The sequence below is a fragment of the Gossypium raimondii genome, chromosome 4 (genome assembly GCF_025698545.1).
Source record: "Gossypium raimondii isolate GPD5lz chromosome 4, ASM2569854v1, whole genome shotgun sequence".
NCBI classification, from domain to species: domain Eukaryota; kingdom Viridiplantae; phylum Streptophyta; class Magnoliopsida; order Malvales; family Malvaceae; genus Gossypium; species Gossypium raimondii.
In genome coordinates, this window is record NC_068568.1 from 40,523,203 (window position 1) to 40,532,285 (window position 9,083).

The window sequence follows — 9,083 nt, forward strand, 5'->3', positions numbered from 1 at the left end:
TCATGAGCTTCCCGATATGGCTCGCTTGAACTTCCTGATAAACGGCTATCCGGAGCTTCCTGATAATAGCTCTTCGGAGTTACCCGTTAAGCTCACATGAGCTTTCTGTTCTAAACTCTTATGAGTTTTCTGTTATAGCCCAGATAAGCTTCCTGTTACATGGCTCACATGAGCTTTCTATTATATGGCTCGAGAGACTGTTTTCTGATTATGTGCTCTAATGAGTACCCTCGAATATGAATTGACAGATGTTAGATTCGTACACTTCATGTGTACTACCTTTGTATCAATCGATATTTTAAATGATTCAATGGGTAAAGTTATGATATGAGATAACACAAGTTTGAAATGAACTATTACCGGTATATAACTGAAATACATGGAAATGATATTTATTTGATATATTGAAACATGACATGGAAAATACATGTATGTGAAACTTGCGAATAATTATGTATATTCATGATTATGAAATTACTAGAATAAATATACACGAAATTCATGAAAATGATGATACATGAAATATTGATATAATTAAATGAATGATTTATGTTTATAAAGAAACGGCAAGAGAATGATATGTATCATGACATGTAAATATGTGACTATCTTTGATATGTTGATACAAGGAAATTATGTATGTTGAGACGAGTAATAAACACAAGTGTGACATGTTGAGAAAATAAGTTTATCAATGTTGAATTTATATGTAATATGTGCAAGTACGTTAACCAGTGTTGTTGCTTGATGCTTAGGCAAGTTCCAAGCTATTGGTTGAATGATAATATGATTAATTATAAGATGCATTGAATTGGTAAGTATTTAAGTGAAAATATGCTAGTGCTCATGAAAAAGTGGTAAGGTTTAAATTATGCAATTTCTTATGACATGACTTATCATGTGATCAATTTGAAAAAGGCTTTGGAATAAGTGTGGAAAGTAAATAAATGCAAATGAAAATAAAGAAATTTGGAATAGTTAAAGTTATATAAAATCCTACTAAGTTTGGGATAATATGTATAAGTGATATTGTGGATTTATTCACCTTGTGAATTGATGAATATAGCTTCATGAATATTGTGGTATCAATATTGGGTTATTCTTGATACGTATAGATTTCATATTTGAAATGAATTAATATGATTAAAGTTTATATGAGCTTACTAAGCATTCTTTTCTTGTGTAGTTGTTTTCTTTTACTTTTCAAATTATCGGAAGCTCAATTGGGTTGGAATTTTGTCAGAGTTATATGACACTATCTATCGGTTTTATCGATACTTTTAAATGTTTTGATTTGGTTATAATGGCATGTATAGGTATTCTGGTTAATGTTGGCCTATATGAGTTTTGTTAATATTAGCCACTTATTTTGTTTGTATTTGGCACATATTGGTTTGATGCATATTTGTCTTAAATGTTTGATGTGTGGTTTGGTTTATGGTTGTATGGTGAAAGGTAAAGTGTTAGATAAAAGTATATTTATATACATGTGTTTTGGGATGCATTGAATTGATCATGAATCGGTACCATGATATGTAAGGTATATATATAACTAAATATGTTAGTATTTGAAATACAATTTGGCATCAAATGGTAAGTTTTGTTAGGTAAGTGACTTTGTAACAGCTCGATTTTGGGCCTAGTCGGAACAATGGTTTTGGGACCACAAATCTGACGAGGAAAAAAATTATTTTTATCATATTTTTATGGTTTACAATTTCACGAAATGATTTCGTGAAAATTTCATTTGAAAATTTCGACGTTTGGGCACTCAATTTAGTAAAAAGGACTAAATTGTAAACAGTATAAAAGTTGAGTTCTACATGTTAGAGGTGTCTAATTGTTATGAAATTTTAAATTGGAGGTCTTTATATGGTAATTAGACCATTGGTTAAGTTATGGACAAAAATGGACTGAGATAAGTGAAATAGGAAATTTTTAAGTTAGGGACAATTTGGTAATTTAGTAATAAAAAGAAATAAAAAGGGAAAAAGATGAAAAAATGTGCTCATCTTCTCCATGGTGGCTCAATATAGCAAGGGGGAAGCCATAGTTAGAGTTTTCAAGCTTCCAAGCTCCATAGTAAGTGATTCTAAGTCATGTTTTTAATGTTCTTTACGTTTTTGGAGTCCCGGTAACTTGATTTAGCTTATTCTAGCAATAATTTAACCTAGGGTTCATATTTGGAAAAATATTCATAGGTGAAATGTGTTAATTTTTATGTTTTATGATAGAATATGAAGCTTGAAATTATGTTAAAAAATTTTTGCTAGGCGATTTTAAGTGAAAACGAGTAAAATGACATAATCGGTAAAAATACCTAATGTTCATAAGTGTTAGAGTGGGAATTTGATGTTGCCATAGAAGGGAAAAATGTTCATCATGTCATAAAACATAAAAATAAGGGATGAAGTTTAATTTCTGAGCTTTGGGGCAAAAGTGTAAATATGCAAAAGTTTAGGGGCAAAATCATAATTTTTGAGTCAAGGACTATTTTGATAAATGTGAGTATTAAATAAGCTAAATTTGGTATTATAAATCAAGAAAGACAAGAAATTGACCTTGATCAGTGAAATAGAGTAAGTTAAATTATGAAAGAGTAAATTTAGCAACAAAACAATTTTGGACAGCAACAATTGTGTGAATTTGAAAAATCACCAAAAATGGTGAAAATCGAATTAGAGGTTGAATAATATATGAAATTGAATATTAATGAGTCTATTTTAATATAAAAGAAACAGAGTAAGCAAAAGAGTTATATATTTTGAGATATTTGAATTTTAGTAAGACAGGGTCAGAATGATTTCGAAATCCCCTATTCTAAATTTGGAAAATCATTAAAATTGTACAAAAACAATTATGAGTTATAATTTATATGTTTGAAATCCTAAAAGATTCTATTTTCAAGATAAACACAAGGACGTCATCCAAACTCTGTACAATGAGATAATTAATTTTTAGTGAAGAGAGGTCAGAACTACTGGACAGTGAAAGAGGGGAGACTTTAAAGAATAAACTGTATTTATTGGCTAAGCCAAAAATTCTGAAAATTTTATGGTAAGAATATATATGAGTTTAGTTTTTGGTAAATTTAACAGATCTTGATTTGGAGATCTGTAGCTCGAGATATAAATAATTTAGTGACTCTGACTTGGATAGATAGCTTTGAATTTACATATAAGTAAACAGTGAAAATATAGTTAATGTTGTTTAAGCGTGTTATATACATTAAGGATGTGGAATGGAGAGCAGGAGGAGGAAAATTGGAAAAAATACATGAATTAATTGTGTATAATTGGTCATATGTTCGATTATAATCGACAAATGTTGAAATAGAAATGATGCTTATATTTGTGCATTATTGGTCATGGTTTAAGCTCATGTGGGGAAATAAAGTTTCATAGCATATGTGTGTGTGGAATGTTTGGTATATGATTTGGCATGAAGAAATGTCATGAATAGTTATGAATTAACTCATGTTGGTAAGTTGATCCATAGTTACAGTATTTTCTACAAATTAGCCTGGTAAGTTCATATGAACTATATTCTGTACAATTTTGATTAAAGTGAATGTTATTTGGTGATGAATAATATATATGCATACGGGTTAGTATTGAACTAAATTTAGTAAATTGAATTGAATAATAAATATGTGGTAAGTATTTTAAGGTCAGAGTTTAGTAAAATGAAAATTTATGATTGGGTATTGAAATTGAGACTGATACTGAATTAAATTATGGAATATATTGAATATTGTTATGTTACTGCATTCAGCTGTGAAATTACTGAAGTAATGAATTACTGCAATACTGTGAAACTGATTGAAATAAGGAATTATAATTAATACTGAACTAAGATGGAAATTGTACTGAAAAGTGAATTAAATACCCTATTAACTAGTCGAGTTAGTCGGATATAGTTGGCATGCCATAGAATATGGAAGAGTACGGGTTTTTGTCGGCTTACTGATCAGGCATTTATATGCCGACTATTGTTTCCGTTACCGACTCGACACTTTGTGTGTCGAATACTGTTACCGTTACTGTTATAGATTCAACACTTAGTGTGTTGAATACTGTTACTGCTACCATTACTGATTACTATTTAGGTACTATGTACCGTTTTAGGCATAATGTGCCGTACTGGTGTGTTTGGTTGGAATCCACGTATTCGCCAATGCCCGAGTCTGTTAATAGGGGTAATTAAATGAAAAGTTAAATCGAACGAAATGAAATAGTTGAGCCATTGAAAGGAAACGTGACTGTGGAATATAATTTGACAATGTGAATTGAATATGAAAATGTGAATAGAAAGCATGAACTAATTGTTCATGAAATAAGTAAAGGCTCAATGTAATAGTATATGATGTTACCAAATGAAAGCCAAATTGAATTGTAAATGTTGAGAAATGAATTATTATTGGTATTGATCTCAAATAAATGTAACCAGTGATATTTAAATGATATAACGGGCAAAGTTTTGAAGTGAGATAACATGAGTTTGAAATGAACTATTAACGGTATGTACGCATAATTCATGAAAATGATGATACATGAAATATTGAAATAATGAAATGAATGATATATGCCTATAGAGACACGACAAGAGAATGATATGTATCATGACATGTAAATGTATGTTTATCTTTAATATGTTGGTATAAGAAAAATTATGTATGATGAGTTTATATGAAATTCTATAACACGGTTTAATACGTTTACAAGTGTAATTTTTCTGGTAATGCCTCGTACCCTATTTCGGCGTCGAATACGAGTAAGGGGTGTTACAGGCTTGGTTAGAAATAATGCAAATTAGCTTGGTAAACTTTAGGTACAAATATGCATATAAGTTAGTTATACATATGAATATATTGAAAATATGAATATACCTGTTATAATCTGATATCTGAGGTGCCTAAAAGCACATTGATTGTAAATGACAATATTATATGTTTAAAGCTTGATTTTGAATTGTTTTTTTATGTCTAATTATGGCTTGTAGATATACACAAAGTTGATTGTAGGTTGGCACAAAATTGGGTGAGAAATATGGCTTGTAAAATAGCCTATTTTTTTCCATACAGGCAGAGACACGGGCATGTGTCTCAACCGTGTGTCACACACGACTAGGTGACATGGTTGTATGTCCCTTGTATCTTTTAATTTGCATAAGTCAATATGCTTAAATTTTTCACACGGCCTAGCACACGAGCGTGTGGCTTGACCGTGTGACCCCTGCACCTTAATATTACAAGTCAGTATGCTCACACGGCCTAGCACACGGGCGTGTGATCCAAGTTAGTAAACCCATAATTTTGGACACAGTCTAAAACACATGTGTGTCCCTTGACCATGTGAGCCACACAGCCTGACCACACGAGCGTATGGCCCTTGCAATGTTAAAAATATTAAATATTTTTGAAAAAATTTTTGAGTCTTCGATTTAGTCCATATTTGTTTCTAATACGTAATTTGTGCCTCGATGGCTCGTTTAAGGGACAATATGTATGATTTTGATTGGTTTCTAATATGGATGTTGGATGAAATGAAATGTCTAATAATTAATTTGTAAACTCCAGTAATACTTTGTAACACAGTTCCGGTGATGGATTCGGGTTAGGGGTGTTACATGAACGGCCTTCTCTGCTATTCTCGTACCACGAATTGCTTCAATTGTGGACTTGAACAATTCGAATCAAACACAAAACTAGAGATAGTTTTCTCTAGTTTTAATGTGAAAGTGAAAATCTCTTCTCAATAGAAATCAACAAAGTTGTTATTCCAAAAAATAGATTTAATACTTGATAATAAGCTCTCACTATTTTCAAGCAGAGTAACAATATCTTAAAGTTTTATGTTTAGCACTTGAACAATTCGAATCAAACACAAAACTAGAAATAGTTTTCTCTACTTTTAGTGTAAAAGTGAAAATCTCTTCTCAATAGAAATCAATAGAGTTGTTATTCCGAAAAATAGATTTAATACTTGATAATAAGCTCTCACTATTTTCAAGCAGAGTAAAAATATCTTAAAGTTTTATGTTTAGCCCTATTGGCGCCATCGATTTATAGGGAGTAGAAGTAAAACCCTTATTGAAATATAGAAGTTTAGTTCAACTAGAAAAACGAACTCTTAATCTAACTAGAAGTATAGGGGGCGACAACCTTAATTAAAAATACTAGGGTTTATTATCCCTCCCTTTAACATGAGTGACTTTTGGGCCTCTCTCATATCGAGTCCAATTAGAAGTACTTCTTGAATTTTTAACACAGTACCTTATAATTCGATCCAACCCGATATTTGTTTTTCTATTTCCCAAAATAAATATCTCAATTAATTTTTCAATTAAATAATCTTCTCAACCCAATTCTAATTTCGTTAAAATTGTGATGACTTTACTGTAAAAGAATCTATGAGAAAATATATTTAATATTTTTGTAACACCCTAAACCCGGCCTAGACGTCCAGACAAAGTCCAAAGAGTTACATTGTCGATATTAGGAAAACCACGTTTATAAACACAATCAAATGAAACCATTCAACATATTATAATTATCACAGCAATTAACTATCTGTTTAATCTTCCCAAACATCATAATATCGTAGAAAGCTGAAAGTACTAATAGAAAAGTTAAAAGGAAAGATAAACGGATTGACTGAGCTCTCACAGCCCCGACCCGTTCAAGTCTAAGAGCCACTTGAAACCCAATCAAAAACAAAATGAGTGGTGAACTTAGTGCATATAAGACATCTATTCAATTAAAGCACATTTATAAGATAATTCCCAAATCCCAAGATTCAGTTAGATAACAGAAGCAATTCTAGTTTTAGATACTGAACAAATCAGATACATATGCACTTATTCCTACCCCCATTCGCTGCACACGATCTCCATCCATCCCAACACACCGTTAAGGGCGTTTAATGCCCAACTATCCCTACACACCATAAAGTGTCTGTCTGACACGTTTACTGAGACGCAGACTAGCTGTTGGATCGAATTGCGACAGAGCACCAGATTCACACACACACACACACATGCACACACACACACACACACACACACACACACATATATATATATAATATGGCTTGGCCACTGATTCAGAGCAGATTACTTCCTCCTTTACAAATATCCCAACCCAGGCAAATGTAGATTATAGATATAAAAAATATGTGTTTAGTCATTTCGACTCAATTAATAAATAGTTAATACAAATCGGTAACATAACAATCATCACAGTATATATGTATTTATACAATTCATATCTCAGTCCCAGAGCATCAGATAGTCCTCATACATTCAAATTTAAATGATAAATACATGGTGGAGGTTAGTGCTTGTGTTAGACAACACTAGAGTTTCAGAAACAAGATTTGGGTCCTATTTATATGCCACACAAACTGGCACACGCTCGTGTGCGTGCCCGCGTGGCTCATACAACTTGACACACACCCATGTCGTCTACTGGTGTGGTTCTAAATCGTGAACAGTGAGTTACATGGTCTGGACACATGCCCGTGTCCTTTGCCCATGTGAACCCTACACGAACATGGCCATACATAGCTTGGACAAACACCCGTGTGGCTCGAATTCGATGAACAGTGAGTTACACGGCCAACCACATGGCCGTGTGGCATTGGCAACCACGTTTTTCGGAGTCTAAAATTCACAAAAATAAGGGTTTTCTGCACTTGAAGTAGTTTTGATGCAAAATCAACATAAGGGACTTCCAAAGCCTAATACAACCATTCAATTACACAATTAAGCCAATTAATTGACAATATTTCCCCATTATGCCCATAATACTTATGTTGAAAGTTTCGACATGAAACCTTTAACGAAACCAATACATACCGAGAACTCAACTACAATCACTGAAATTGGCGTGTTTCTATTCACTACTTCCGAAATTTTCGCCTGATAGGAAAACAAAAAATTTTCTATCAAAGATCCTCACAACACATTCAAACTTCAGAGCAAGTTGCGAAGAATAAAGGGAAAATCGTGAAAATGAGAGAATTGACAGTGACTTACTTAGTAGCCTTTCGATCGATGTGATTTACAGCGTATAACTTCAACTAGTCATGTATTCACCTACGAAAACAACTAGAATGAAGAAAAAGAAATGGAATGAAAGAACGATAAAAAGGAAAAATGAAAAAAGGAGATGATAAATTAAAAATTCTCATAACTTCCCAGTAGATTTCTAACACTTAACAAAAATGTTCCTTATTGCATACTCCGAGATTCGAACACAAGACCAAATAGAATACAAATGCATAACCATTGAACCAACAGACTCATTCGTGACATAGGTTTGCATTAAATTAACTTAATTATGTAATTCTAGGATTGAGGTTGCTTAAAATGAATTAGAAAAATTTGAAGGATTCAACTCGTACACTTGACCTCGTTCACGTAAGTAGAGCACATAACCATAGATATAGAAATTTAATTACGACAAGACCCAACATTCAAATCATCAGATTTTGGGGCGTTACAATTTCTATATTCACAGGTTCACTATGACCAAATGATTTATTTCCATTTTTGAACTTCATTTAATTTGAAAATCATAAATTCATTTCCAGTTCATTTTCATTTTGGGGAAAACCACATTCATTTCCAAATGTTTCCATTTCTCCATTTTCATTGTCATTTTGGAAAAAACCACACTCATTTCCAAATGTTTTCCATTTTTCCATTTTCACAATTTTTATCAATTTCTGTTTGTTTGGTTCAACATGCAATTCATTTCTGGTTTCAACGAGCTAGCAGAGGGACCGATTGGATATATATGATTAAGGCTTAAATGATTTATAATTAAGTTCTAGCTTTTCTTCTATTAATTATAAATTCATTTAGTCACGAATTCATTCCACTATAGTATCGTGACTAAGATCTCCCAACGACATACCATTACGAATGCAATTTGATCAATGCTCGTCCAATGACCTTATCATAAGTATGTTACCCTCATAGGATATCCTTAATCCTTTAGGAATAAATCTATTCTCCCAATATGATCCTATTTTATCTCATGGTAACCATTATATATTCCTTCATAAAAAGTCAATTAC